Source organism: Oncorhynchus kisutch, linkage group LG13 (genome assembly GCF_002021735.2).
Source record: "Oncorhynchus kisutch isolate 150728-3 linkage group LG13, Okis_V2, whole genome shotgun sequence".
Taxonomy (NCBI): Eukaryota; Metazoa; Chordata; class Actinopteri; order Salmoniformes; family Salmonidae; genus Oncorhynchus; species Oncorhynchus kisutch.
In genome coordinates, this window is record NC_034186.2 from 38,664,217 (window position 1) to 38,672,015 (window position 7,799).

Sequence of the window (7,799 nt, forward strand, 5' to 3'; positions counted from 1 at the left end):
AGAAGCTGTTTCTCAGTCTCTCGGTCCCAGCTTTGATGCAACTGTACTGTCTTCACCTTATAGATTGTAGCTGGATGAACAGTCAGTGGCTCAGGTCCTTGATGATCTTTTAGGCCTTCTTGTGACACCAGGTACTGTATATGTCCTGGAGGGCAGGCAGTGTGCTCCCGGCTAACCGCACCACCCTCTGGAGAGCCCTGAGGTTGCGGACGGTGCAATTGCCATACCAGGCAGTGATACACCCTGACAGGATTTAGATTTGGTCATTTATTTAACCTTTATTTAACTAGGCAAGTCAGTTAAGAACAAATTCTGCGCCCCGTCGATGTGGATGGGGACGTGCCCTCTCTGCTGTCTCCTGTAGTCCACGATGAACTCCTTAGTTTTGTTGATGTTGAGGGAGAGGTTATTTTCCTGCCACCACTATGCCAGGGCCCTCACCTCTGCCCTGTAGGCTGTCTCATCATTGTTGGTAATCAGGCCCACCACTGTTGTGGGATGGGTTCAGACCCAGGGCCCTGAGCTTAGTGTTGATCTTGTAGGGCAATATATTGTTGAAGGCTGAGCTGTAGTCGATTAACAGCATTCTTACATAGGTATTTCTCTTGTCCAGGTGGGATAGAGCAGTGTGCAGTGCAATGGTGATTAACTCTGGTACAGTCAAAGGGTGCATTCTTAAATTGCCTCCAGTGTGTCAGAGTGCTTCTGGGTCGTACGTAAATTCAGAGCGTTGTCAGATTGTCAGTTCGTAAATTCAGAGCGTTGTCAGATTGTCAGTTCATAAATTCAGAGCGTTGTCAGATTGTCAGTTCGTAAATTCAGAGCGTTGTCAGATTGTCAAGTTCGTAAATTCAGAGCGTTTCGCTCTCGGAGTGTTCAGAGAGCACACTGGATGCTCTGGCCGAGGAGTAGGGTTGATCCGGGTGTTCTGACCTCAACGGCAGTCAAGCACCCAAGCTAACTGACTAGCTTGCTAGCTACTTCCAGACACAAATGAGAAAACACTTCACTCTGACCATTTTACTCACCCTTGCAGAGCTGGTTAGGCTGTTTTCATGTTATCCAGAGCGTGGTGACTGTAACAAGTGTGTCAATTCTTCCCTGGATAATTTCTCCCTGGATTTTCTTTTTAATGAAAAATGGCACAATCTGGATTTTTACAAAACCCAGATTAATCTATGGAATTCTTATTCTTTATATCAACCACTGTGGCACTAATAACACATGTAAGATAATAGATTTTGGATAAAATCATGTATTTATTGAACAATTAGCTTTTTATTCAAATTAAGGATATCATAGGCAACAGTATGACAGCCTCTAGATTGAAATGTGCAGATAATATAGCTTTGTAGCTGATAGTTTTTAAATCAAACAATTTTGTCTGTGGAAGCTAATACAAACTTCCCAAAAGTGCTCCAAATTGTACAGGATTGAATTGGTCATATTACTCTTGTTGGAATGGTGATAGCGCCTTCTAGCGAAGAAAAGAAGAACATGCCTATTTGTTAGGAAAGGGTCCCAAGTAGAAGTTGCCATAGGATTGCAGGTGACAAACACAAAACAGACCTTAGATCAGTATCTTGGGCTAACTACTCCTGCTCCCTTATAAAACATTTTACAAGTAAAGCCTTGGGGAAAAAATATGATGTGTTTTTCTATAATCAATGTGACAACAGAGAAGATCTTGCAGCATGTTTCTCCACAAGGTGTTTTACTCTGTGCTACTGGACTTTGTTATTTTGTGCCTTGGCTGCTATTTTTTTTTTTTACTTTTTCTTTTTCACAAGCACTTGTTATGTAGCTCTATGTATTAGTATAGCTTTACAAACTATTTACAAACTATTGGGAAAAATCTTCACTTGCTGCTCTTGTTCAAAGGGTTTTTATTGAGAATCTGGACAGCCATCCAGTGCCTAGGTACAGATGTTGGAGCTTAATTTGAGCCAGTTTGCTACAGCAGGAAAATAATCCTGCAGCAACAGGAAATGTAAAGTATTATGTGGATTATAATTATATAATTATAATTATAATATTAATGGACATTTTTGAAAGGGTTGATACATTTTTCTTAAGTGAAAATCAAGTCTGAAATTTCAAAGTGGAAATTACAAACTTCAGAAGCCTTTTTAAAACTAAAATACACAACAAGTTTTAAATGTTGCATGTCATTGCGCTTTCTCTCTCTCTCTCAAATCAAATTCTTGATACACATAGGAAACTGTTGAGCGTGAAAAACACAGCAGCGTTGCAGTTTTTGACACACTCAAACCAGTGCGCTTGACACCTACTATCATACCCCGTTCAAAGGCACTTAAATATTTTGTCTGCCCATTCACCTTCTGAATGGCACACACACAATTCATGTCTCAATTGCCTCAAGGCTTAAACATCCTTCTTTAACCTGTCTCCTCCCCTTCATCTTCACTGATTTAAGAGGATTTAACAGGTAACATCAATAAGGGATAATAGCTTTCACTTGGATTCAGCTGGTCTGTCTATGCCATGGAAAGAGCTGGTGTACCTAATGTTTTGTACACTACGTGCATAGTCTTGCGAGTGTGCATAGAGTCAGTGCAGATCGTCTGGGTAACCCTTAATGAACTATTTAGCAGTCTTATGGCTATTTAGCAGTCTTATGGCTAGAAGCTGTCTCGGAAACTGTTGGTCCGGGAGCTGATGCTCCGCTACCATTTGACGGACGGTAACAGGGTGAACAGACTATAGCTAGAGTCTTCATAAATTTTTCGGGCCTCCGCTGTGTCCACTGAGCCGTTGGGCTTGCCCTGCAAACTCATTGGATAACGCTGAGCAGGGCTCTTGCTAGCTGTTACTCAAATGGGGCGCAGCACAGCTTCAAGAAAACAGTCGTTTTCACACTAGGGATTTCATGGCTAATTGAGTGAAGACAGTAATTCTGCTCATCCATTATGCATGTGTGAACTACACATTGACACATCCAGCCCAAAGCAGGAGGTTTGAACAATTATTTTTTAGTCGTCAAAGTAGCGGAGCATGTCTTTAAGATCTTACATCTTTAGGAGAGCCATGTAATGTAACCATGCTGATGGGTACCCTCAAAATGTGACAATGTTTTTAGATTCTGTCTAAATCTATACGTATGGAATCATGTCTGGATCAATACACATTTACTATTCATACAACTGACATGCACTTTTGCGAAAAAAAAATGTCTAGTTTGAAATGTGACAAATCGTTCTTGCACTGAAAGCATGGTACTACTGTGCAAGATGGGGGGGCTTGAAATTACCTGTCATTTTCTTTCGCCCAGAGATGTGTCGATCACAACCATCTCTTATCTGTCTCACACTGAAATACATTAACTAGCCCCGGTGCCAGATGTGTATGTGCTTGATGTGTATCAGGCAAATGACAATGAGGATCAGATGAGTTGACTAAAGCACATATGAACCACGGTAGGAACACAATTCTTTGTTGCCAGGGTCCGTGTGCCTCACCTCTCTGTTCTATTGTCTCCAGTATGGCACGTTCACACTGAGTGTCTGTGGATTTTTATCTGTGGTCTGTTTCTAGAGCACCAAAAGGGCTGATACACTCAATGGCTCACTTTAATCATGATTATTGGATGTTTCTTTTATTCAAAGTTCAACTATTGCAACAAGAGAAATGCCAGGGTCATCATGTCAATAACATATGACTGGTCTTTTTGTTCTGCGTATCATGAATGCACACACCCCATAAGTTTGTTCACTCTGTGGCCAGTTCAACACAATCAATAAATGACTTTTATTGAACTATTGATACATTTGTTTGTACCTTTTCATTCGAAAGAAAAATCAATAGCTGAAAAGTGCTTAACCATTTCAATATATAAATATATCTTACATTGGTGAGAGGGATGTGAACTTCAAACTAGTTTACTGGCAGCTCACCAGAGTCATGTGACCGAGCGCATGGTGACAGCCACGGAGAGGCCCAGGACAGGGTATGGCATTGTCTATTCCCATGCAGGTGTCGATATAAGGATCCATCAGTACCATGTTGGGGAATGCTTTGTTCATCTTTCGCTTGCTCAGCAGGTAGATCTGGCCATTGACTGTGGTGCATCCACCAAAGAACTTTCTGGCCAGACATTCTTCTTCTAGAACTATCTATTCGTCTGTCTCCACATCCAGCCTTAGCGTCTGGCCTATCAGGAGATAGAGGGCCCCGTTGAGCTCTGTTGTGAGAAGGTCATACCTACGGGACATAAAAATCTATTTTATAAGGAACCTGTCCCAGACAAAAGTTTGTTGGTGCAAATTCTGAGTTCACCTACCTGGTCACTTACCTGACCAGGTCCCATTGGTCCTCCTTCACCAGGTATCTCTAAATGCCGCTGTACACCTCCCCATTTTCATCCAGTCCACAAGCCACATAAATACACAAACCCAGAGTGACGGTGGCAGCCCTCTCCACAGCCCGCACCATGTGGTTGACCTCCTCCCAGCCCTCTGCTCCTAGCAACCGCTTCTTCACGTGAGCTTGGCCTTATTTCTATTACATCATATTGGATGACTGTCATTCAGATTCCATTCCCCTTGTTCAATGTAACTTCGATAGGTTTAGGCTACAACATGATGCTACAATTTGCCCTATAACCATCATGAGGTTTCTACAACCTAGCCCATGAATGTAAGGTTACAATGTATGTGCACACAGGTTGAGAGAAACACTTGAGATGGCAGAGATTGACACATCCAATACCGCCTTGTAAACTCTTGCCTGCATCTAGCTTATCTAGGGTGTAATCATTAGTCCAACAGTTGCAAACAAGAGTTTTTATTGGACAAATTCAGGTATTATTTCTATCCCTGTTTCGTTTTGCTTCCGTTTAGGAATCGTTTTTCAACAGAATCTGAGGAATGAATACACACTTTCATAGCAGCCATGTTGTATTCCTTCTCATCTCTATGCACTCTCCTCCTCTCACCTTCTCCCTTTGTTTGTGGACTTCAATGAACAACCCAGCCGCTGTATGTGACCAGGCGAAAAAAAACTTTCTAAGCCGAACCAGATCATGACCGCTACACACAGCTTACATCGTTGTCCCCATATTAGCTAAAGTACCGTCCTAGTCAACATAGATAATATAACTAATATGTTAGTAAACCCACTACAATCGTGCAGAACCAAAAGCTTACCTTGACATGGAAGAGTTCGAATGTTGTGTTGGATAGTCATAGCTAGCTAGCTAACATAGCATCCCTCTGTTTGAGCTGGGTGTTCGAGTAATTAAACTAGCCAGCTGCATTTGCGAGTTAAGTAAGTGAAACTGAAAGTGAAAAAATAAGTGATTCATTTTTGAAGAAATTAATTTGTCTTTCTTTCTCTTTGAGTCAACTACTACCACATTTTATGCACTGCAATGCTATCCAGCTATAGCTTATGCTTTCAGTACTAGATTCATTCTCTGATCCATCTCTGATCCTTTGATTGGGTGGACCATGTCAGTTCATGCTGCAAGAACTGATAGGTTGGAGGACGTCCTCCGGAAGTTGTCATAATTACTGTGTCCTCTGACTTGTGCTACCATGGTGCTACCCTACAGAGTGCTGTTGAGGCTACTGTTGACCTTCATTGGAAAACAGTGTTTTTTAATCAATTATTTGGTGACGTGAATATATTTTGTGTAGTTTTGTCTAAAAATATCTTAGCTTCTGGGCCTGAGTAGCAGGCATTTTAATTTGGGCACGCTTTTCATCCAAAATTCCGAATGCTGCCCCCTGCCCTAGTGAAGTTAAGGCTCAAGCCGTATGTAACGCCCCGGGCGAGAGCTAGCATTTTTCCAATCCCCACATGACACATTGATTCATTGTTTATTTCCTCTGCAGGATAAAGAAAGTATATTTGACGTGTCAAAATATATTTACAAACCAGTCAGTGACATTTCAGGGAGGACGAGAAGGTAGCCTAATTGTCTAGCTAACAACTAAGCAGCTATTTTGAACTAGGACTGGTCATTCATGTTGACAGTCAATGCACCTCAATTGCAAACACATTTTATTCACTAACAATATTCACAGCCAGTGGTGTCCTGAAAGGTTTCGATCATCTGTTGTACCTGGTGTTGGATGGAACAATTGAATGAATGTGTGGTAAGGTATACAAACTCCTCTGACAATAGTCCTTGTCAGGGTGCTGAGGGATGTTCTTTTTTTTACTAATGAAACACATCCCTCAGCACCCTGACGAGGACTACTAACAAAATACCAGTTTATGGGAAATGCATGCTGTTGAACTTACATTTTCCTCCCAGAGAGTGGCTGACATACTTTTCTTCTCCCTATCCAGTCTCAGATAACCAATTCAAGCTGACAGAGACAACTGGGCTTAGCAGTGTGCAGAGGGACCTCTGGTGCTCATCTGCCCACAGGATGGCTCGGAGACCATTCCTAAAGCCCCTTCTTACAGCTAGCTGGTAGCAGCACCTCTGCCTCCTCTCCTATAACAAACTATCAGGGGCTGCATCTCCCCTTCATCTACACTGTACTGAAATGACAGGTTCGGCGAAAGCTGTATGACAGATGAATGGTTGTTGAAATGGTTGTTGCTATTATTTGTATGCCGGTGACATGATGAGTGGTGCTTGGCTGCTAATTATTAAATAAAATGATCTTATCTCATCATAACCCCCTGTCCACTTTATCAGCTAACTGTTGTCTAGAGAGCATGCACCAAAACCAGATTGGTCAAGTTTGCCATTTATTGCAACAGTTTTTGTAACAAAAACATCCATAAGTTGAAAATGTGATGGAAACTTAAAAAAAAAAAAACATTCCCGGTACATGATAACTTAACTGCAACAACAACAAGAAAAGTGCAGTCATCACACAGTTTTAAAATCTGTAACAAGTATGTTTGATGGGAATACACCTCTGGTGGGAAAATGCACACATCTCCTTGTTTTTACGCGTCAATTGGATGGAAACCTAGCTACTGTTCCCAAATGTACATTTACAGTCTGTATGGTGACAAATATTTAAAATCAGGTGACTTCTTTTTGTTCTTATGCTTTTATCGACCTTCCTAGGACCAATGCACATTTTGGGAGATTCCGGGAGATTCTGGTGGCCCCCTCACGCGTTGTGAACCCTCTGGCCAGTGGTTTGTTGCCGGGGTGACCGGGTGGGGACATGGCTGTGGATGGACTGGTTTCCCAGGAGTCTACATGCGGGTCACTGCCATCAGGGAATGGATATCTAACTATCTGCCCTTCTGAGGCTATGGAAAAGAGGCGGAATTGAGACATCATACAATACTTGAGGGCACAATGGGTTTTCTACTTTGCAGCCACCACTGGTATTTCTTGTGCGCTACTGGTCAAGGATGATGTATGCACTCCACCATCATCATCATGAAACTACCTGGAGATATCAGGAGATCCAGATGAACTTTTGGACTAGTAAAATGGTGGTCTGTGGACATTTTACTAAAATATGCATATAAACATGTAGAAGTTGTGTATTTATTTTATTGTATTTGAGAAAATATCTATACGGTGTAAGCATTTTGATTTCTGTGGGTTCAAAAATTGTATTTATTGACATTTACATTACTGTCATTTGTCATGGGGGTGGCAGCGTAGCCCAGTGGTTAGAGCGTTGGACTAGGAACCGGAAGGTTGCAAGTTCAAACCCCCAAGCTGACAAGGTACAAATCTGTCGTTCTGCCCCTGAACAGGCAGTTAACCCACTGTTCCTAGGCCGTCATTGAAAATAAGAATGTTCTTAACTGACTTGCCTGGTTAAATAAAGGTTAAAAATAAAATATGTGGC